Source organism: Mesoplodon densirostris, chromosome X, assembly GCF_025265405.1.
Source record: "Mesoplodon densirostris isolate mMesDen1 chromosome X, mMesDen1 primary haplotype, whole genome shotgun sequence".
Taxonomy (NCBI): Eukaryota; Metazoa; Chordata; class Mammalia; order Artiodactyla; family Ziphiidae; genus Mesoplodon; species Mesoplodon densirostris.
In genome coordinates this window covers 104,972,615-104,997,112 of record NC_082681.1, presented here as the reverse complement: position 1 = coordinate 104,997,112, position 24,498 = coordinate 104,972,615, and the positions used below count along the sequence as shown (strand labels likewise).

Below are 24,498 nucleotides of genomic sequence, written 5' to 3'. Positions count from 1 at the left end.
ATGTTTCTTTCCCTTTTCGGTCAAAATACTTGCTGGGAAGGACTATTGGTGTGGCCCTGTGGCAATTCTATTATTCTTAATAAGCCAAATGTTTCTTAGTTCCATCGTAACTAAAGTAAAAAGAAGAAAGGAAAACTAATTTGGAATAAATCACTTCAGGCCCACAGGCCAATTCACTTTGGATTCACTCAGGTGTGTTTGTTTTAATAGCTGATCTGAAGGCATGTGAGATACCACAGCTTACCAGATTTTAAACAGAAAAGTACAGAACTTAAAACTAAGCACGCATGCAGCATGGAATAATAATCAAGTTAGGCTTCTTAAAATGCTAACTGCCAGAAAACCTGAAACCAATAGAGCAAAATTCACAGGACAACACAGGCTGAATATTCTGTTTCTCAGAGGGGCTTTTAAGAAGGCTCAAATTCTGAGGTAGCTCCCTAAAAAGCAGGGTCAATAATGGGTATTATTTGACAACATGTGTTCTTCTCCCCAAGATATTCGGGTAGGTTTGTTCAAGACTTTTTTTTTTTTTTTTTTTTAAGAAAAAGCAGATGTTGTCAGCAAAAGGCCAGAACAGCAGAAGAGTTTGTTCTCAGGGAAAGGGCTGAACTGTAACAGTGGGCAACGGTTGGAAAGTCACCAACCACGTTCTGGGCTCACACAGCAGAGACATGTTAACTAGGGTGCCCTGCATAGGCGGTTTGTGGGTGAGAAATTTCCATGCCGCTTACCATGGACTGAGGACACCGCGCGATGAGGAGAGAGGCCAGTGGGTGGAATAGTGTGTGGGGAGGTAGGCATGTAAAAGGGTGAAAGGCCCGCGAGGATCTAGGGTGGGTCCAGGGAGAGGCGTGCTGACGCAGAGGGCTGGCTAGCTTGGCCCCGCGCCAAGCTGGGCTTTCTGGAATGTGAATGTGCGTGGGGTGCACCCAGGGGCCTCGACGACTTCTCTTGCCAGTGTTATTTATAACAGATCTCAAGAGTGGAAAGCTCTAACGCGGTGCCCTGAGCGCTAAGTCTTCCGAACCTAGGCAGCGGAGGCCCCGCCCCTCTGTTTCCCACCCTGCCTGGCCCCTCCCCTCCCCTGCCTAACTCCGCCCTGGCCCCGCCCCCGCCGTTTCCCCCCGCCCTTCCCGTCGGCTCCTGGCTCCTCCTGGGCTCGGCGGCGGTGGGAAGGCGCAGGCGCGGTTGGCGGCCGGCAGAGCGCGGAGTAGTGGCGCGGGGCGCGCGGTGAGTGTGGTGGCGGCGCGGGGCTCGCAGCCGGGGAACGTGGTTCGGGCGGGCGTCCGGGGAGGGTTCGGAGTGTGTGCGGGTGGCGGCCCGGGGAGACGTCGGCCCCATAAGGAGAAACCTGCCAGACGTGCGGCAGCGGGGCTGGCCGCGCTGCCGGACAGTGTCCGGCCCCGGCCGCGTGGGGAGCTGAGTGCGTGGTGGCGGGAGCGGGAGAGGGTATGTGTGAGGAGAAATTGAAGGAAAGGGCTCCAGAGGCTGGAAGTCCAGACTCAGGCTTGGCAGAACCGGGAGCCTCGCCAAGGGCGCTGGAGGGTGTCCCAGCTTCAAGTTCAGTACCCCCGCTTGGTGCCCCTGAGCGGCGGGCGTCCCGGGCCCGTCCCTTCCCCCGCGCTGCCGTCTCGGAGTGCAGAGTTGCCAGGAACATTCCGCGTCGCGGGGGGAGAGGATTTGGAGGAGGTGGGCTGTCGCCCCAAGCTTGTGCCAAGGAGGGAGTGGCATTCGTGTGACTTTCTTCACCCCGCCCCCGGGAATGTGTCCGTCTTCTGGTACATTGTGCTCATGGACGTTTTAACAAAGGCTATGACTGTTTTCTAGGCAGTGGCTGGTGACAGCGGGGGCGGGTCGGTGGAGGGGGGGCGCACGAGGTCGCGGTGCGGCCCTGGGGGAAGGGGGAGCGGGGGGGCAGGCTTGGGGGGAGTGGAAGGAAGGGAACAACCCTCCTGGCTCAGCTTTTTCCTCCTTCCTGGTCCGCTGATTTTGATCAGTGGTAGAAACAGCCTCGAGAGGGATGTGAGTGGAAATGAGTGTGTGTGTTCAGACTGGCTGCAGCCATTGGTTTTGTAATAGTGCTGTTGATGTATTTTCTAAGTGTCCCTTAAGGAGAAGGGCGAAATTAATGGAATTTAAGAGGAAATAATTGAACGGAAGGATGAAGAGGTGGAGTGTCAAAACTTAGAGCTAAATTAATGCTTTGAGATAGTCATAGTATAAATTAAGCCAAACTTTGAAGGATGTGGAGGTGTGAAAGTCACAGTAAGTGGAAGTTGGTTAGGGTGTGGTTGATTGTTTCAATCAAGAGTGGATTATTGTGTGTGTGTGTGTGTGTGTGTGTGTGTGTGTGTGTGTAGATGCTGAAAGTTCTTCAGCAGATTCACTTTAGAACCCTTAAAAATGATATTGGGGATATAAAACATCAGGGCAAATATTGTAATTTTAGATAAGGTTCTGAGGCTTTCATTTTCAAGCTTAGGATCTTTATGGAAATTAGTATGTGTTCCCAAGCATAGATGTTGATATTTATACTCATTTGTTTAACTTAATACAATAAAACAAACTGAACTTCTTCCTCCTCCACCCCTTTCCCTCGATTGTGAATCCTGTTTTATAAACATTTACTTTCAGATCTGAAGTGTGTTTAAAGGCTCAGTCCCCCCTCTAACCCCCAAGTCATGAAGTGAGCACGATTTCTTCTTGTGTTATTGTCATTTTATTCTTTCTTTTACTGTTATTTTAAGTTAAATGCCACTAACATTACCAGATTTGGGGAGGGAGGTGTTAGGGATACTTCCCTTTTCCAGTGGCTAATGAACTCCTATTCATCCTTTCAGACTCAGCCCAATTCACCACTTGGAAAAATTGCCAGATCCATCAGAATGAATTAGTCACCCCCCTTTTCTGCTAAACTGATACTACTGGCCTTATTTCTCTCTTGCTACTGGAACCTCAGTCTTCTGTGTTATCCCAGTACCTAGGGCTGCTGGGTAGGTACTAAGTGCCTAATGAATACAGTTAGATGTTAATAAGTGCTGTTGGAAAGATAGTAATTCGTATCACATAAAGTTCATGGGGTAATGGAAGAAATTCAGAATGCTGAAATTATATTTAGTATTTGAACAACATTATTTGGAATATGGATAAGAAACAAGTATGGAAATATGTTCCCATGTATTAGTCTGTGGATTATCCTTCTAAAAGAGGTGCAAAAACTTTGCGGATATCGACAAAATAGACATCAGAAAAAGGCCAATTCTTTTAAAAGGTCAACTTCTGACACTGAAACAAGTGAAAAGTCAACATGAAACGAAGATTAATCATTTGTAGAAAGACACAAATAAGGTGCTGCTGGAATTTAGGAAATTTTTAAGCAGATTAAGCTGGCCAGATGGTATTTTATGAAAGCTAATGTAACTAAAGAAGCTGTAACCTATTAGACTAATTAGAGAGACTAGTCAATTGCATTATACTCCTCCTAAACCGAAAGGTGATTTGGGTATTTGGCTAATGAGTCTCTTCACTTTAGAGTGCCCTCAATCGGTTTGTCCTATTTCTGCCAGCCAGTTCTCTTCACTGCACCAGCATCACTGGCCTTCTAGTCACCTCCGGCTCATAACAGGGATTATCTTCCTCTGGCCCCTTACCACTCAAGCTCATCACCCCTACACCTAGCTTTCGTCTGCTAGGTGGATTTACCCATCGCAGAGAATACCGTGAGCAAATAAGTGAAGAAAATTGATACTTTAGTTTTTAAAATGAGTCAGGATTGACTACTTGGTTACTCCAGGCTTCTGTGCCTGCAAAGCAGAAAACCTATTCTGGCTCTTAGGAAACTTGTAAGGTTTCTCCCCTCACTTAATTTATCCCCTCTCCACCTATATGTAAAAGCTCTTTTTCTTCATGTCACTTTTAAAATATATATATAATATTAACCACTGTTTCCCCCAAAACACTCCAAGTTAGTGTCTGGTTTTTGTCAGTAAAACTTGGGAATCAGAGAGAATGAGTAGTCGCCATAAAACATTTTCTTTTTTTTTTTTTTTTTTTTTGCGGTACGCGGGCCTCTCACTGTTGTGGCCTCTCCCGTTGCGGAGCACAGGCTCAGCGGCCATGGCCCACTGACCCAGCCGCTCCGCGGCATGTGGGATCCTCCCGGACCGGGGCACGAACCCGTGTCCCCTGCATTGGCAGGCGGACTCTCAACCACTGCGCCACCAGGGAAGCCCCATAAAACATTTTGAAAAAAGTTCTACATCCTCTGTGGTCTGTAGATTCACTGAAAAAACACACACAAAAAAATTCCCAACTACTGTGATTAAGGCTTCCTACTTAAAACTTTCCTCACCTAGACTTCCTCCCTTATTTCTGGTTTTTCCTCTCATTCTTTGACCAGTCAACCTCAGTCACTTCTACTGGGTCTTCTTAGGATTCTGTCCAAGACTCCTTCTTTCCCACTCTTTGCAGGAGACAATAATATGGTGGTCAAGGGCGTGAAATTTGGAGGCAAGATGTTAAAAATCTTTCTCTAAGTGTCAGCTTCCTCATCTGTAAAAATGATAATTATAACACCTGATAAGTGAGATCAAGTGTATTAACAGCTTACCATAATATCTAGCACATACTAATTGCCCTAATAGTGGTAGCTATCGGACACATTCCTGGGGGCGGGGTGAAGAAAGTCACACGAATGCCACCTTGCCATTTCTTATGACAAGTACTATAGTTTCACTAGCAGTTAACTTCAAAATTTGTATATACTGACACCTACTCTGTTCGAGCTTCAGTCCTGTGATTGTAGATTCCTCCCCTATTTCTAAAACAGGTGGCTTAGCACAGTGGTTCCCAAGCATCAGCATGCATAATAATCACAAGAATGCGTAGATTTCTGGGCCCCATCCCTAGAGTTTCTGATATCTGGGATGGAGCCTGAGGAGTTTTCATTTCTTACAAGTTTCCAAATGATAGTGATGCTGCTGACCCTTGGATCACATTGAGAGGCACTGATCTAGGTGGATTAAGACAAATTGGCAGGGAGGAAAGGAGACCAAAAAAAAAAATAAGACCAAAAAGTTATCAAAGAGAGGAGCATGCTTAAAAGCTGGTGGTATCAAATATCTTGTAAAGTTTGGAAAGGATAAAACTAAGAGAACACAGTTGGATTTGGTGACCAGGAGCCTTTTTGTTTGTTTTTCATGTGTGTCAGATACAGAGGGTTGATTTAATTATACTCCTCAATTGGTGGAATATTATCATTATTATGACCAGAAAAAACATATGACAGGTATTTGAGGTAATGGTTCTTAATCTAGGGTGTGCATTAGACTCTGTTAGGGAGTTGTTTTCACTAGCATACTTATGTTGAGTGCCCTTCCCCCCAAATGCAAACTCATCAAGTCAGAATTTCAGTGTGTGGAACCTGGGCATGAAAAAATTCCAGGAGATTTTCATGTACATCCTGGTTAAGAACCACTTCTTTGAACAATGATGGTCAGTAAGTAGAAGCAGTGAAAATAAACCAAGTGTTTGATAAATTGTTGATGAAGTGAGAAGGGAAGAAAAAAACTGGAGTTTGAGAATTTTAAGGGATCAAGGAAACAGGAATGTGTAAAAAGAGGTAAAAAGCCTGCTGAAGTGTTTGAAGGTGTAATGCTAAGGGGATATAATTGATGAAATAGAGAACTGGAGCCAGAGGGCAGGAGGGAATAGAATCGGGCACCAAGAGAACAGAGGAGAAAAGAATGAGTGAAGAAAAATAAATCTAAAGGTAGAGAGCAGAGAAGTTGAAGGAACACTCCTTAAGGGAGGTTGTTTGCACACTACTGTTCAATGGAACTTAAATAGTCCATGAACTCTATGGATTTTTCAAGGTTAGTAATGCTGGTAAATAAACTAGTCAGTTCAGCTACTCCAGCTACCTCTAATGGTTACACAGTTGTGTTTTTCCACAACTTTTTGCATTTAGAAGAATTTTTTGAAATTAAGTCTCGACATGCTGGGCTGTAATGCTGTTGCCCCAGCCCTTGCCATAAGATGACATATCATAAGTATTTATATGATTATTCAACAAATGTTTGTGTGCCTCTCAATTGCCAGGCATTGTTCTAAGAACTAAGGATACAGCAGTGAATAAAATATTTGTATTTTATTGAAATTTCTGTCCTCAAGGAGCTCACATCCTATTTGAGGGAGGAAGATAATAAACAAAATAAATAAAATATAAGTGTGCATGTGCACTCTGTGTGTGTGTGTGTGTGTGTGTATACACATACATATGTATATGTGTGTATGTATGTAAATTTATAAAGTGTTGCATTCTCTGGAGAAATACAAAGTAGGGAAAGTGAATAGTGGAGCATCTATAGGTATTCACCAATAGGTGAATAGAGTCTGTTGGAGGGTGGTGATCAGGGAAGACTTCGCTGTCAGCAAAGACTTGTAAGAGATGAGAAAACCATTTATTTGGAGGAAGAGCTTTCTGGGCACACAGCACAGCAAGTATAGAGGTCCTGAGGTGGTACCTTTTTGAGACCTTTTTGCTAGGAATCACAAAACAGTCCTTGTGGTTAGAGTAGCATGAATGAGTGGGGATGAATAATAAGAAACAGGGTCAGATAAGTAAGAAGGTGTGTTGGAGGGTGGGAAGAGCATGTAGGGCTATTCAGCTCATTGTGAGAGGACATTGTAAGGTTATTGAGTGAGAAGGAAAGCCATGAAGCATTTGAAGAGTGAAATGATGTGATCTGATTTATTTTTTGCAAGGATCAATCTGAGTGCTTTGTGGAGAATAGATTATAAGGGGAGCAAGAACAGAAGAGACCAATTCGAGGAGAGGTTGTGGTGGCTCGGACCAAGACAGTATAATGCTGGAGGTATGATAAGTGATCAGATTTCCTGCTCACTTATTGGAAGTGGAATTGGAAGGGGAATGTGACGAAGCCTGAGAGTCAGGGATGACGCCGAGGATTTTGATCTGAACAACTAGAAGGATGGAGTAGCCATTTAGTGAGACATAGAAGATTGTTGGAGAAGAAAATTTGAGAGAAGGAAGACCAAGAATTCAGTACTAGGCATGCTGAGTCTGAGATGACTGATATCCAGGTGGAATTCAGGAAAGTGGCATGGGTGGACAGGAAGCTCTGGGAATGGAGCGAATCATTACAAGGAAAGAGAAAGGGTTACTCCTTTGCTTTAAAAACATAAGTAAACTGTTTTTTAGAGCATTTTAGGTTCACAGCAAAATTGAGCAGAAAATACAGAGTTCCCATATACCCCCAAACACACACGAACTCTTCCACTGTGAACATCCTGCAACATAGTGGTACCCTTGTTATAAGCAGTGAACCTGCACTGACTCATCATTATCACCTAAAGTCCATTGTTTACATTAGAGTTCACTCTTGGTGTTGTACATTGTGTGGGTTTGGATAAATGTTTAATGACATGCATTTACCATTGTAACATCATACAGAATAGTTTTGCTGCCCTAAAAATCCTCTGGCTCTGCCTGTTGATCCCTGGCAACCCTGGTCTTCTTACTGTTTCCATAGATTTACCTTTTCTAGAATGTCATATCGTTGGAATTCCACAGTATGTGAACTTTTTACATTGGCTTCTTTCACATAGCAATATGCGTTACTTTCCTCCATGTCTTTTCATGGCTTGATAGCTCATTTCTTTTCAGTGCTGAATAATATTCAATTGTCTGGATATATCACAGTTTATCCGTTAACTTACTGAAGGACATCTTGGTTGCTTCCAGGTTTTGGCAGTTGTGAATAAAGCTGCTGTAAACATCTATGTGTAGGTTTTTTTGTGGACACAATTTTGCTGGATCATATGATAAGAGTATGTTTAACTTTGTAAGAAACTGCCAGTTTGTATTCCAAAGTGGCTGTACCATTTTGCCTCTCCACCTACAATGGATGAGAATTCCTGTTGCTCCACATCTTCACTAGCATTTGATTTTTTCAGTGTTTTGGATTTTGGTCATTCAAATAGGTGTGTAGTAATATCTCATTGCTTTAATTTGGAACTCACCAATGATATAAGATATTAAACATCTTTTCATATGCTTACTTGCCATCTGTATATTTTCTTTCTTGAGGTGTCTGTTCAGATCTTTTGCCCATTTTTAATTTTTATTTTATTTTTTTAACATCTTTATTGGAGTATAATTGCTTTACAATGGTGCGTTAGTTTCTCCTTTATAACAAAGCAAATCAGTTATACATATACATATGTTCCCATATCTCTTCCCTCTTGCGTATCCCTCCCTCCCTCCCACCTTCCCAATCCCACCCCTCTAGGTGGTCACAAAGCACCGAGCTGATCTCCCTGTGCTATGCGGCTGCTTCCCACTAGCTATCTATTTTACGTTTGGTAGTGTATATATGTCCATGCCACTCTCTCAGAGTCTATTCTCTAGTAGGTCTGTGTCTTTATTCCCATCTTACCCCTAGGTTCTTCATGACCTTTTTTTTTCCCTTAAATCCCATATATATGTGTTAGCATACGGTATTTGTTTTTCTCTTTCTGACTTACTTCACTCTGTATGAGAGACTCTAGGTCCATTCACCTCACTACATATAACTCAATTTCGTTTCTTTTTATGGCTGAGTAATATTCCACTGTATATATGTGCCACATCTTCTTTATCCATTCGTCTGTTGATGGACACTTAGGTTGCTTCCGTATCTTGGCTATTGTAAATAGAGCTGCAGTGAACACTGTGGTACATGACTCTTTTTGAATTATGGTTTTCTCAGGGTATATGCCCAGTAGTGGGATTGCTGGGTCGTATGGTAGTTCTATTTGTAGTTTTTTAAGGAACCTCCATACTGTTCTCCATAGTGGCTGTATCAATTTACATTCCCACCAGCAGTGCAAGAGGGTTCCCTTTTCTCCACACCCTCTCCAGCATTTATTGTTTCTAGATTTTTTGTTGATGGCCGCTGTGACCAGTGTGAGATGATATCTCATTGTAGTTTTGATTTGCATTTCTCTAATGATTAATGATGTTGAGCATCCTTTCATGTGTTTGTTGGCAATCTGTATATCTTCTTTGGAGAAATGTCTATTTAGGTCTTCTGCCCATTTTTGGATTGGGTTGTTTGTTTTTTTGTTATTGAGCTGCATGAGCTGTTTGTAAATTTTGGAGATTAATCCTTTGCCAGTTGCTTCATTTGCAAATTTCAGAGACCTCTGGGACAACATTAAACGCACCAGCATTCGAATTATAGGGGTCCCAGAAGAAGAGAAAAAGAAAGGGACTGAGAAAATATTTGAGGAGATTATAGTTGAAAACTTACCTAATATGGGAAAGGAATAGTTAATCAAGTCCAGAAAGCACAGAGAGTCCTATACAGGATAAATCCAAGGAGAAACACGCCAAGACACATATTAATCAAACTATCAAAAGTTAAATACAAAGAAAACATATTAAAAGCAGCAAGGGAAGAAAAACGAATAAAACACAAGGGAATCCCCATAAGGTTAACAGCTTATCTTTCACCAGAAACTCTGCAAGCCAGAACGGAGTGACAAGGGAGGACATATTTAAAGCATTGAAGGAGAAAAACCTACAACCAAGATTATTCTACCCAGCAAGGATCTCATTCAGATTTGATGGAGAAATTAAAACCTTTACAGACAAGGAAAGGCTGAGAGAATTCAGCACCACCAAACCAGCTTTACAGCAAATGCTAGAGGAACTTCTCTAGGCAAGAAACACAAGAGAAGGAAAAGACCTACAATAACAAACCCAAAACAACTAAGAAAATGGGAATAGGAACATACATATCGATAATTACCTTAAATGTAAATGGATTAAATGCTCCCACCAAAGGACACACTGGCTGAATGGATACAAAAACAAGACCCATATATATGCTGTCTACAAGAGACCCACTTCAGACCTAGGGACACATACACACTAAAATTGAGGGGATGGAAAAAGATATTCCATGCAAATGGAAATCAGAAGAAAGCTGGAGTAGCAATTCTCATATCAGACAAAATAGACTTTAAAATAAAGATTGTTACAAGAGACAAAGAAGAACACTACATAATGATCAAGGGATCGATCCAAGAAGAAGATACAACAATTGTAAATATTTATGCACCCAACATAGGAGGCACCTCAATACATAAGGCAAATACTAACAGCCATAAAAGGGGAAATCGACAGTAACACGTTCATAGTAGGGGACTTTAACACCCCACTTTCACCAATGGACAGATCATCCAAAATGAAAATAAATAAGGAAACACAAGCTTTAAATGATACACTAAACAAGATGGACTTAATTGATATTTATAGGACATTCCATCCAAAAACAACAGAATACACATTTTTCTCAAGTGCTCATGGAACATTCTCCAGGATAGATCATATCTTGGGTCACAAATCAAGCCTTGGTAAATTTAAGAAAATTGAAATTGTATCAAGTATCTTTTCCGACCACAACGCTATGAGACTTGACCTCAATTACAGGAAAAGATCTGTAAAAAATACAAACACATGGAGGCTAAACAATACACTACTTAAAAATGAAGTGATCACTGAAGAAATCAAAGAGGAAATCAAAAAGTACCTAGAAACAAATGACAATGGAGACACGACGACCCAAAACCTATGGGACGCAGCAAAAGGAGTTCTAAGAGGGAAGTTTATAGCAATACAATCCTACCTTAAGAAACAGGAAACATCTCGAATAAACAACCTAACCTTACACCTAAAGCAGTTAGAGAAAGAAGAACAAAAAAAGCCCCAAAGTTAGCAGAAGGAAAGAAATCATAAAGATCAGATCAGAAATAAATGAGAAATGAGGGAAACGATAGCAAAGATCAATAAAACTAAAAGCTGGTTCTTTGAGAAGATAAACAAAATTGATAAACCATTAGCCAGACTCATCAAGAAAAAAAGGAAGAAGACTCAAATCAATAGAATTAGAAATGAAAAAGGAGAAGTAACAACTGACACTACAGAAATACAAAAGATCATGAGAGATTACTACAAGCAACTCTGCCAATAAAATGGACAACCTGGAAGAAATGGACACATTCTTAGAAATGCACAACCTGCCAAGACTGAACCAGGAAGAAATAGAAAATATGAACAGACCAATCACAAGCATTGAAATTGAGACTGTGATTAAAAATCTTCCAACAAACAAAAGCCCAGGACCAGATGGCTTCACAGGCAAATTCTATCAAACATTTAGAGAAGAGCTAACACCTATCTTCCTCAAACTCTTCCACAATATAGCAGAGGGAGGAACACTCCCAAACTCATTCTATGAGGCCACCATCACCCTGATACCAAAACCAGACAAAGATGTCACAAAGAAAGAAAACTACAGGCCAATATCACTGATGAACATAGATGCAAAAATCCTCAACAAAATACTAGCAAACAGAATCCAACAGCACATTAAAAGGATCATACACCATGATCAAGTGGGCTTTATTTCAGGAATGCAAGAATTCTTCAATATATGCAAATCAATCAATGTGATACACCATATTAACAAATTGAAGGAGAAAAACCATATGATCATCTCAATAGATGCAGAGAAAACTTTCCACAAAATTCAACACCCATTTATGATAAAAACCCTGCAGAAAGTAGGCATAGAGGGAACTTTCCTCAACGTAATAAAGGCCATATATGACAAACCCACAGCCAACATCATCCTCAGTGGTGAAAAACTGAAAGCATTTCCACTAAGATCAGGAACAAGACAAGGTTGCCCACTCTCACCAGTATTATTCAACATAGTTTTGGAAGTTTTAGGCACAGCAATTAGAGAAGAAAAAGAAATAAAAGGAATCCAAATCGGAAAACAAGAAGTAAAGCTGTCACTGTTTGCCAATTTTAAAAATCAGTTTGTTAATTTTCATATTGAGTTTTAAGAGTTTTTTGGTATATTTTGGATAACACTCCTTTATCAGATGTCTATTTTGAAAGTATTTCCTCTCAGACTGTGGTTTGTCTTCTCATCCTTTTAACATTATCTTTCACAGAGCAGAAGTTTTTAACTTTAATGAAATCCAGCTTATCAATTTATTTCTTCCACAGATCATGCCTTTAGTGTTGTATCTAAAAGTCATTGCCATATCTAAGGCCAATTAGGTTTTCTCCTATGTTATCTTTCAGGATTTTTATAGTTTTGTATTTTACATTTGGTCTTTGATCCATTTTGCGTTAAATTTTGTGAAGGGTGTAAAGTCTGTGTCTAGATTCTTTTTTTTTTTTTTAGGTGGATGTTCAGTTGTTATAGCACCATTTGGTGAAAAGACTATCTTTGCCCCATTATGTTGCCTTTGCTCCTTTGTTAACAATCAGTTGACTATATTTATTTGTGTCTTTTTTCTGGGCTCTCTGTTTTATTTCATTGATTTATTTGTGTTCTTTCTCAATACCACAGTCTCTTGATCACTGTACCTTTATTGTAATTCTGTAAATTGGGTTGAGTCAGTCTTCTGACTTTGTTCTCCCTCAATATTGAGTTGACTCTTTTAGGTCTTTTGCCTCTCCATATAAATTTTGGAATAAGTTTGTTGATATCCACTAAATAACTTGCTAGATTTTGACTGAGATTGTGTTGAATCTGTTGATCAACCTGGGAAAAACTGACATCTTGACACTATTGAGTCTTTCTATCCATGAACATGGAATAATTCTCCATTTATTTAGTTCTTTGATATCTTTTGTCACAATTATGAGGAATTTTCCTCATACAGATTTTGTACAAATTTTTTTAGATTTATGCATAAGTAATTCATTGCGGGGGGAGTGCTAATGTAAATGGTAATATATTTTAAATTTCAAATTCCACTTATTTATTGCTGGTATATAGGAAATTGATTAACTTTTGCATATTAATGTTGTATCTTGCAACATTTCTGTCATTGCTTGTTAGTTCCAGGAGGTTTTTTGTTGTTGTTGTTGTTGATTCTTTTGGATTTTCTACATTGATGATAACGCCATCTGTGAACATTTGATTTCTTACTTACCAGTCTGTATAACTTGGAAAGGAGTGGTGAAAGGGCACATTATTTCTTTGTTCCTTATCTTAGTTGGAAAGCTTTGAGTGTCTCCTTATTAAGTATGATGTTAGCTGTAGGTTGTTTGTAGATATCCTTAACACATTGAGGAAGTTTCCCTCTATTTTTAATTTTCTGAGAGTTCTTAATTATGAATAGGTGTTGGATTTTGTCAAGTCCTTTTTCTGCATCTACTGATAAGATCATGTTATTTTTCTTCTTTAGCTTATTGATGTGATGGATTACATTAATTGATCTTCAAATGTTGAATCAGCCTTGCATACATGGGATAAATCTCTCTTGGTTATGGTGTGTAATCTTTTTTATACATTGTTGCATTTGATTTGCTAATCTTTTCTTGAGGATTTTTGAATGTATGTTCATGAGAGATACTAGTCTGTAGTTTTCTTTTCCTGTAATGTCTTTGGTTTTGGTATTAGGGTAATTCTGGCCTCATGAGTTAGGAAGTATTCCCTTGGTTTGGTTTCTATCTTCTGGAAGAGATTGTAGAAAATTGGTATAATTTCTCCTTAGGGGTTTGATAGAATTCTCAAGTGAGCCCATCTGGGCCTGTTGCTTTCTGTTTTGGAAGGTTATTAATTTTTGATTTAATTTCTTTAATATATATAGGCCTATTCATACTGTATTCTTGTGTAAGTTTTGGCAGATTGACTCTTTCAGGGAATTGGTTTGTTTAATCTAGGTTATAAAATTTGTGGTCATGGATTTGTTCATAATAATCTTTTATTAACCTTTTAATGTCTCCATGCGATCTGTTGTGATGTCTTTTTTTTTTAAACCAAATTTAATCCATATGTTTTTATTTATTTTATTTTATTATTTTTTTACATCTTTATTGGAGTATAATTGCTTTACAATGGTGTGTTAGTTTCTGCTTTATAACAAAGTGAATCAGTTATACATATATTATTTCATTTCTCATATTGTAATTTGTCTTTTTTTTTTCTTAGCTTGGCTAGAAGTTTACCAAATTTAAAGATTTTTTCAAAGAATCAGGTTTAGGTTTTACTTTGTCTGTTGATTTCTTGTTTTCAATTTCATTGATATTATTTTACTTCTCTTCTTTTGCTTACTTTGAATTTAATTTGTTCTTTTCTGGCTTTCTAAGGTGGAACCTTAGATTGTTAATTTTAGATATTTCTTCTTTTTTAATATATGCATTCAATGCTATAAATTTCCCTCTAAGCACTGCTTTTACTGCATTCCATAGTGTCTGGTAAGTTGCATTTCATTTTCATTTAGTTCAAAATATTTTAAAATTTATTTTGAGAGTTCTTCATTGACCCATGTGTTGTTTAGAAGTCAGTTGTTTAATCAGCATATATTTTGGGATTTTGCAGTTATCTTACTGTTAACTGATTTCTAGTGTAATTCCATTGTGGTCTGAGAGCAGACACTGTATGATTTCTATTCTTTTAAATTTGTTAAGGTTGTGTTTTATGTTCCAGAATGTGGTTTATTTTGGTGCATATTCCATCAAGCTAGAGAAAGTTGTGAATTCTGCTGTTGTTGGATGAAGTAGTCTTTAGATATCAATTATATCCAATTGATTGATGGTGCTGTAGGGTTTGACTATGTACTTACTGAATTTCTGCCTGCGGGATCTGTCCATTTCTGTTAGAGGAGTGTTAAAGTCTGCAACTATAATAAGGGATTCATCTACTTTTCCTTGCAGGTCTGTCAGGTTTTGCCAAATATATTTTAACACTTTGTTGTTATGTGCATGCACATTGAGGATTGTTATGTCTTCTTGGAGGATCGACCCCTTTATCATTATGTTATGGTATTATCCTCTTATCGCTGACAACTTTCCTTGCCCTGAAGTAGTTCTGTCTGAAATTGATACAGCTGCTTCTGCTTTCTTTTGATTAATTACTAGCATGGTGTATCTTTCTCTATGCCTTTACTTTTCATCTATATATGTCTTTGTATCTAAAATGGGTTTCTGAATAATGCCATTTGCAGCAACGTGGATGGACCTAGAGTGTCATACTGAGTGAAGTAAGTCAGACAGAGAAAGAGAAACATCCTATGATATCGCATATATGTGGAATCTAAAAAGAAATACAAATGAACTTATTTACAAAACAGAAACAGACTCACAGACTTAGAGAAAGAACGTATGGTTCCCCCAGGGGGAAGAGTGGGGGGAAGGGTTAGTTAGGGAGTTTGGGATTGATAGGTACACACTGCTATCTTTAAAATAGATAACCAACAAGGACCTTCTGTATAGCACAGGGAACTCTGCTCAATGTTGCAGCCTGGATGGGAGGGGAGTTTGGGGGAGAATGGATACATGCATATGTATGGCTGAGTCGCTTTGCTGTGCACCTCAAACTATCACAACATTGTTAATCAGCTATACTCCAGTATAAAGTAAAAAGTTAAAAAAAAATAATAAAATGAGTTTCTTGTAGACCAGCGGTCCCCAACCTGTTTGGTATCAGGGACCGGTTTCATGGAAGACAATTTTTCCATGGACAGGGGTGGGAGGAGGATGACGGTTCAGGTGGTAATGCGAGTGACGGGGAGTGGCAGATGCAGCTTCGCTCACTTGCCCACCACTCACCTCCTGCTGTGCAGCCTGGTTCCTAACAGGCCACAGACCAGTTCTGGTCTGCGGCCTGGGAGTTGGGGACCCCTGTTGTAGACAACGTGTATTTGTCTTTTCATTGGTATATTTAGATCATTGACATTTTAAAGGGATTATTGATATAGTTGGATTAATAACTACCATATTTGTTACTGTTTTCTATTTATTGCTCTTGTTCTTTGTTCCTGTTTTTGTCTTTCATACTTTTACTGCCTTTTTGTGGTTTTAATTGAGCACTTTATATGATTCCATTTTCTCTCATTTGTTAGCGTATCAATTATGCTTTTTTAAAAAACTTTTAATAGTTGCCCTAACATTTGCTAAATATACATTTCCAACTAATCCAATTCCACTTTCAAATAATACTGTCTCACTTTGTGGGTGATACAAGTACCGTATAATAAAAAAATATTCCAAATTCCTCCCTCCTATTCCTTGTATCATTGTTATCATTCATTTCACTTATACAAAAGCATATTACATATATAAGCATTCATAATTGAATACATTGTTCCTATTATTTTCAACAAATTGTTAGCTTTTAGATCATTTAAGAATAAGAAAAATAAAACTTTTAATATTACCTTTAGTTATTCATTTTTTAATGGTCTTCCTTTCTTTATGTAGATCCTTATTTCTGACCTATATTGTTTTCCTTCTCTCTGAAGAACTTCTTTTAACATATCTTGTCAGGCAGATCTACTGGCTAAAAGTTTCCTCAGTTTTTGTTTGTGTGAGAAAGTCTTTATTTCTCCTTCCCTTTTGAAAGATAATTTCTCAGGGTACAAAATTCTGAATTGGTGGATTGTTTTTAATCTCAACACTGTAAATACTTCTCTTCACTCCCTTCTTGCTTGCTTCGTTTCTGAGGGAAAGTCAGATGTACAGTTAAGCCTTGAACAATGTGGGGGTTAATCCAAGTGAATATAGCTTACAGTCATCCCTCTGCATCTGCATCCTTTGCATCTGCAAAATCAACCAGCCATGGGCCGTGTGGTACTTGAGTATATACTAGTGAAAAATATCTGCATATAAGTGAGCCCGGGCAGTTCAAACCCAGGTTATTCAAGGATCAACTTACCTTTGTTCCTCTATAGGTAAGTTTTTTTTTGTCCCCCTTCGGCTTCTTTCCAGATTTTTTTGTCTTTGATTTTCTGCAATTTGAATATAACATGCCTAGACATCGCTTTTTGTTTGTTTCTTTGTTTTTGTTTTTTTTTTTACTTTTTGTTTTTGGTTTTTAAAATTAATGAATTAATTAGTTTATTTTTTGGCTGCATTGAGTCTTTGTTGCTGCACATGGGCTTTCTCTTGTTGCAGCAAGTGGGGGCTACTCTTCATTGCGGTGCGCGAGCTTCTCATTGCGGTGGCTCCTCTTGTTGCGGAGCATGGGCGGTAGGCACGTGGGCTCAGTAGTTGTGGCTCGCAGGCTCTAGAGCACAGGCTCAGTAGCTGTGGCACACGGGCTTAGTTGCTCTGCGGCATGTGGGATCTTCTGGACCAGGTCTCGAACCCATGTACCCTGCATTGGCAGGCGGATTCTTAACCACTGTGCCACCAGGGAAGCCCTGTTTCTTTGTTTTGTTTTGTTTTTAAGCATTTATCCTGCTTGGTGTTCTCTCAGCTTCCTGGATCTGTGGTTTGGTATCTGACACTTACTGGGGAAATTCTCACTCACTATTACTTCAGATATTGCTTCTGTTCTTTTCTCTGTTTCCTCTTTCTGGCATTCTCATTACACATATGTTACATCTTTTGTAGTTGTCTCAGAGTTCTTGGATATTCTTTTCAGTTTTGGTAAGTGTTTATTGTCATATTTTCAAGCTTAGAGATTCTTTACTCACCTGTGTCCATTCTACTAATGAGCCCATCAGAGGCATTCTTTATTTCAGTTACAGCGTTTTTGATTGGTAGCATTTCTTTTTGATACTTTCTTAGAATGTCCATCTCTCTGCTTACATTATCCATCTTTTCTTGCATGTTGTTTACTTTTTCCATTAAAGCCTATAGCATGTTATTCTTAGTATTTTAGAATTCCTGGTCTGATGATTCCAGCATTCCTGCCATATCTGACTCTGGTTTTGTTTTGATTTTTCTCCCTTTTCACAGGGTTTAGAAGACAACCTCTTGGTATTGCAATACCTTTCCTACAATGGCAAAGTGATTGGGTTATCCTGAAAACCTTGAAATAATATTGTCAGTGCAAGTTGACTCTTAGAGTCTCTTAAAGAAATGGCTTTATACAACGTATGTCAAAATTTTATTTAGCATTTATTGAACACCTTTGCTGTGAAAGGGGTATGCTTTACCCTTTGTAAAGCAAAAACATAAATATTTCTTAAGAATGTTATTGAGCATAATGAAGTGAGAGTCCAATAAATTTCCACAAGGCAGAGATAATCAGAGCTCTTAAAAATGCTCAGTGGTTGCTTTGCTTTCTCTATTATTGCATGGAAATAGCTGGTATACTTCTTTTCAAGCTCATTCACATACTTATGATGAAGTTTTGATAGCATTCGTTATCTTCTTGAAAGTCTTGGCAGTTAAATGGGCCAGAATTTAAATAACAATTTGAGCTTCTTAGGTACGTTTTTTCAGTGCCTCGGAATTTAGAATCTAGGATTTCTTTAGGAAAATGTATTCTATTTTATATTCCTGCCTTGGAATAAGTTCCTTGCATTCTGTTTTTTCCCTTCTTTGTGTCTTAGAAGATATGTGTTATTTCCTGGAATCCTAGGTAACCAAACTCCTCCTTTTTGAGTGACAAAAACCTTGTTACTCAAAGCACTGTATGTTCTGTGTATGTGCTCCAGTCTGGCTCTAGAGAGCCTGTTCTTTGTGGTTTGGTTTCTAATGTTATGTGTTACCATTTTGTAAAAAAAAAAAAAAAAAAAAAAATTCCATATGACTAACTTGCCACAGTAATGCTCTCTGACACGTTTGCTTCAGGGAGAAAGCTGGCAAAGTTAGAAACACATGCCTAGTTTAAAATTTGCTGTCACTGCAGAAAAAAAGTTAATGGAGTATAGTCCTAGTTTTTTCCTCTGTGTTAGTATTACTCATGGGACCAGAATAATGATTTTGGCAAGAGTATATTTACTTTCCTGTGTAATTTTATCAAACTTCAGTATCTCACTCATATTTTCCCTAGGATTTGTCAAGAAAATATTATTATATAGAGGAGTAAAAATAAAATTCTTTCTTTAGGCTCATAAGCAGTTAGTCTGAAAATACAAATGTTTTTGTTGCATTAATAAGAGCTATACAAAATTTAGTGTTCCTTGTATTTTAAAGTTCCTTTAACTTAAAATGCAAATGGTAGACATTCATATTTATTAACATGTTCTTTATATTTCATTCTCTCAACTCTGAATGTTCACCTAGTTTACAGAATTGACCTTTGCAGAGTTTTCAATAGTCCATCCCCACTCTGTTGTCCTTGTTCAGGGTTCATTACTTCTTTCCTAAAACTCTAATCATATCCTTTTTACTGGTCTCCTCAGTCATTTCTCAGCAGTGTTTAACGCAGATCTGCCCCTCCACAGATACGGAAAGCCTCCAGCCTACAGGTACCACCCTTCACAGTGCTTCTAGAAAGCCCCACCCACCCCTAAAGTCTGACCTCTTTACTTTCTTAAAAGGTTGTATATGCCTAACCTTTCTGAGTTGGCTTCTGCTTTTTCTGTCTGAATTCCTCATTTGCATTTCAGTTCTTAACTAATGAACTGGTGCTAGTTCTCTGCCAGAATCTCACCCTCATTAGCCAGGGGTCAGAGCATCTCTGTTGTCTTTGACTACTTGGTCTCTGCCTGGTTAGGGTTGGGAATCAGGATTCTGAACACCCCGCGACTCCTTGCCACTAGAGTGGGTGGCCTCTAGTGTACTTCATCGGGGCTGATAAGAGGAAGAAGATAATCAGGGCCTTCAGAAGACCAGGAAGGGCACTGGGGTAAATCCTGCTTAGAATGGGATTTTGTTTTTTCCTCTGGGACCCAAACACACTCTTAGCAACCCTGTCCTTCACGGGAGTATAGTGAGTTCATTATTCAGAAGGTTGCCCACATTATTTTTTCTTCTCATCTCTCAAGCAACTCCTGACTGCACAGATTATCTTCCTTAATAATGATAATCACAGCAATGACAACCCGTCTGTGTTGTACCACACATTTTACTTTTATTATATTTGTTGCCTTGTAGGGGATATGACATTTACCCCCACTGTATACTGAGGACACTGCAGTTCAGAGAGGTTAAGAGCTCAAGGTCACTTTGGGGTATGTGGTAGAGCTGGAATTCCAGTCCAGCTCTCTGACACTAAATCTTGGAGCTTTTTTCAGGAGGCCCCACTGCATGAAGCATGCTTTTGGGCTGCCTCTTTCCATTTTCAGCTTTATACAGTAAAACTCTTGTGTTCAGGAAGAGAAAATATATACTGAACACTTACTATGTGTGCATTTCAAGCATCAAACATTATGATCTAGCAAGCATTAGGTGCTTAATGATTGTTGAATGAATTGATGAATGAATGAATGAGAGGATACTATGTAAATTTGTTAGAAAGGGCAATCTCTTTGTGCTTAACACAGTGGCAGGCATGCGGTAGGTGCTCAAAAATATTTGAATTAATGAGATTATTCATTCAAATATTGTTGAATTAATGAGATTATCCAGTGCACCCTTCTATTAAAACATGATGATGACTATAAGTATTTGAGTGATAGATCTAGTCTTCTGGTGAAGAAAAGATGGGTTTTAATGGATGTTTTTTCCTTTGTATCCCTCAAAGAGTAGTTGATATCCTATGATGAGCTCCACTTCCAGTAGAAGGCTTCACTTACCTACTTCATCTTACTCGACCTCCCACTTATTTACTCCTTAAAACTCCTTCCTTGACTTTGGCCCTTGCCCTTGGATAATGCCATTAATTCTCATAACCAGCGACATTCTGCACACTGACAATCCCCACAGCTACATCAGAATTTTTTAGGCAGAATTTTTCCTTGACAATCCAGGGTCATGTAAATGACTGTCTACCTTAAACTAAAATGTCTTAGAACTTTCCCGCCCCACCCACTACCCCTTGTATATATATCTGCTGCTTCTCCTTTGTGTCTCATATTGTTAAAGGGGAGGAAACTCTGAATTCAGGACAGAGACCACTGGGTAAGAAGCAGCCTCAGTATAATCACGAATGTGACCACATGGGGTTCCCTTAGCCACTGCTTTGGAGAAATCAGTGTTGACCTAGAGTTAAGACCCCCTAACTTAAGGGGCTAACAGTGGTCTACATCACCCCCTCCAAACAAGTTTTGTCTTTTGGTGCTTTTCTGTGCCGCTGACCTTCTATTCCTCCTTGCCGATGCAAGCAGGGATGACAGGAGAGTGAGGCCTCTTTCTCATTACATTTCTTTCTCAAGCATGATGTGTGAGAGAATGTACTCTGATTATCACATCCATAGAACTTTCTCAAGGTTTGTGTAGATTTTTCCCCCATTGTCTGTTTCTTTCCTGGCTGGATAATAGACCATAAGTTGTTTTGTGAGTTATTTTTCCTGTTACTTGCAGTCCTCACAGGAGGCCTGCCCAGTGACACAGTGCGGTTAACTCTTACCTATTTCTCTGGGCTTATTCATGGTTTCCCCTTCTTGTGCTAGAGTCACTGGGCTTCAGCTGATAGTGTTATGTTTTTTCCTGTTACATTACTACAGTGGCATGTGGTTTTGCTTCTCTTTTTTCCTTCATCACATTTGTGTGGGACCCATTTGTCTAAAACTGTATATGAAATGTCTTCAAACAGCCTTAGTCAAGTGAGACGCTGTCTGTGTATAATGTTGGCAAAGAAATATTAAGCATTTCCTTCCTACATTTAGTCATATTAAAGAGAAATTTATAAGGAGTATTTTATTATTTTTATTACAAAATGTTTACTATAAGATGACCAAAAGTTAATGCAAATCTAGCCTCCACTTTGGCATAGGTAAATCTTAGTTGCTATGTGACCATCTACTGTCTGTCTGTCCATATCTGTATTTGAAGAAATGTAATTCAAACTCATTTTGTTGAAGTGAGAGAGTGGTGTATATATGGACATATATACACTACCAAACGTAAGATAGATAGCTAGTGGGAAGCAGCCACATAGCACAGGGAGATCAGCTCGGTGCTTTGTGACCACCTAGAGGGGTGGGATAGGGAGGGAGGGAGGGAGACGCAAGAGGGAGGAGATATGGGGATATATGTATATGTATAGCTGATTCACTTTGTTATAAAGTAGAAAGTAACACACATCATTGTAAAGCAATTATACTCCAATAAAAACGTTAAAAAAAAAAGGTAAATGTAGTGTTAGATTGTCTGGTGAAAGGTGAAAGTTGTTTGATGTTATTATCATTTTTATAGTATATGTTATTTCACTGTAAGATGAAAATTTGTCAGTAAGCGGTTGGGACACAAACATAATTAAATACCTTTGTTCTCTACCTATCTTAAAAAATGAGAATATTAAATAGTTTGTTAGTTTCATACAGTGTGTGATCACTGACCACAATCAATATTTTTAAGCTACCTATAATGATTAAATTCACTGTTTATTTTAAGGGTATATAACCGTAGTGTTCATTTTCTAAACTTACTAGAGAGAGAGCTCTCTTAGCAAAACTGTGCATCAGTGTTTGTTTTGATTTTGGTTCACCGCTTAGCATCTTGTCTTGTCTTTAATCAACATAAAGCTTGTCTAATTCATTGGCTCAAAAAAAAAAAAAACCCAAAACTCATTTTGTTGTAGGTTCCCCAGCTAGCCAGGACAAAGGCAGACTGTCTCAGAGAGCTCTGAGATGGGTTTGTTTACAGCCTAAGGTTCTAACACTGTCTGGGGTAGATGCTGCTGATTATAGTACGCTGGTTGTTTTAGAACCACAGCCTTTGATCTGACCTTATTCTGTTTGACCAGAAGGAGCAGCATTAATTCCACACCACAGAATATTACAAGACCCTGAGAGTGTCTTTCTGTAGGACCAAGAGTGAGTGGTTAGGGAAGTCATATAGCTGGTATACAGCTTCCTTCATTGTGCACTACACATGTCTCCCACAAATAGGCCCCCTGCTTCAAGGGTGTTTGTATTTGGAGTGGTTAATTCCATTAGCCTGTATGGGTAGGTGACAGAGGATATTTTATTAAAAACTTCACACTTACTGTCCTCCTCCATGACTTTCCTTCAGTTAATTCAGGGCCCAGCTGAAACACTCAGTATCACTTCTTAGTGAGTGCTTCAGAAATCTTGGCATTGAATATCACTCTAGTAAAAGCACATAAAATCAACATATTGTGGAAGAGCTTCTCTGTGCAGCACCCTGCCCACCTTGCACGTCTTCATTCAGGCCACGTGGGCAATGCTTCACCACAGTCTGACTCAAGTCTTGGCGAAATGCCCTGTGGTTCCTCCCGGAGCAAGGGGAGGTAAGCGGCTCAGTGAGGAGCCGTCACTAGGTGGTTTCTCCTAACATCCCTCGTGGGAACCTGTCATAAGTCCATTTCTCATCCATCTCCTCGTTCAGCTGAGTGCAGGGGTCTCCTCCTTGTACCTTGTACCCTTGAGGTGTCTCTGTAAGTCTGTAAAACTGCTTGGATTTAGTTTAGAGGTGGCTCCTTGACAGCAGCATGACACATCGCTTGAACATCTGTCATCTGGCCCTTCCTGTTTGATGTCAGCATGTGGGATTAAGGGCTTGGCACACTGACACTGTGCTGATTCTGCTTTTGCTGTGTGTTTAAGTAATAAATTGTCTGAATCCATTTGAGCTCATTATCTCCTTACCAGACTAATCTGTGGAAGTGTGGCAAGCCAACCTAATAGCTGTACTAGTAATACTTGTGGCCCTGTGAGCCATTGAGTTGCTGCTTTGGGAATGTTTGTGTGACGCAGTGGGGCAGTGGGGCTCTCACTGGCCAAACACTCGGCTCCTATATGTACCATGGGTTACCCTTTGACCCTTTGTACTTGTTTCTGGGCAGAGTGAGGCCCCTATTGGAATTACCCTTTTCTCACATTGCCAGGCCAACAAAAATACTAAAATCTGCTCATCAGAAAGGCTTTTTATACAACTGGAAGGACCACACAAATTCTAAAGCTGACCCCTAATACCTGCCTCCCGCCTCCCTCCCTCCCCCCGGTCCCAGCCTCTACATCTCTCTAAGTGTGGTAGGAAACAGAATAATCACAGTGTTTGGGCCTACTCAGAATTGTGTACTTTATTTTATTTATTTATTTATTTTTTTGGCTGTGTCAGGTCTTAGTTGCAGCACGTGGGATCTTCGTTGCAGCACACGGGATCTTTTCATTGCAGCGAGCAGGCTCTTCATTGCAGCATGCAGGTTCTCTCTCTCTAGTTGTGGCACGCGGGTTCCAGGGCACGTGGGCTCTGTAGTTTGAGGCACACGGGCTCTAGTTGAGGTGCGCGAGCTCAGTAGTCGTGACGCGTGGCCTTAGTTGCCCCGTGGCATGTGAGACCTTAGTTCTCCAATGAGGGATTGAACCCGCGTCCCCTGCATTGGAAGGTGGATTCTTTACCACTGGACTACCAGGGTTAGGGTTAGGGTGTACTTTAAATGGTACATTCCTACTCAGGAGGTGGTTCCCTCTTGCTCATAGATTTTGTGATATTTTGGTTTCCAAAGAAACCAAATGTTTCACCCTACAAGCACCTAAAAACATTTCTATTCTGGCATTAGATCTGGGAAAAATGGAAGACAACATGGAGGGTAATTTCTACTTATATATTTTTGAAAAATTTTCTGTATAGTACTTGTTGATTTTCCATTATGATCTTTT

At 39.6% G+C, this 24,498-nt stretch overlaps 1 protein-coding gene across 2 annotated transcripts in view; it reads left to right on the top strand.

The window, feature by feature from the left end:
• The first annotated feature begins 1,163 nt into the window (after nt 1-1,163).
• The window catches only part of PRRG1 (proline rich and Gla domain 1), a 148,783-nt gene continuing 125,448 nt past the window's right edge, over nt 1,164-24,498 (top strand). Inside the window, exon 1 of one of the 2 annotated variants that reach the window (XM_060087892.1) lies at nt 1,164-1,233. The gene's annotated coding sequence lies outside the window, so the exon portion shown is untranslated. The remainder of the gene's footprint in view (nt 1,234-24,498) is intronic. The other variant, XM_060087893.1, reaches the window with a different exon arrangement.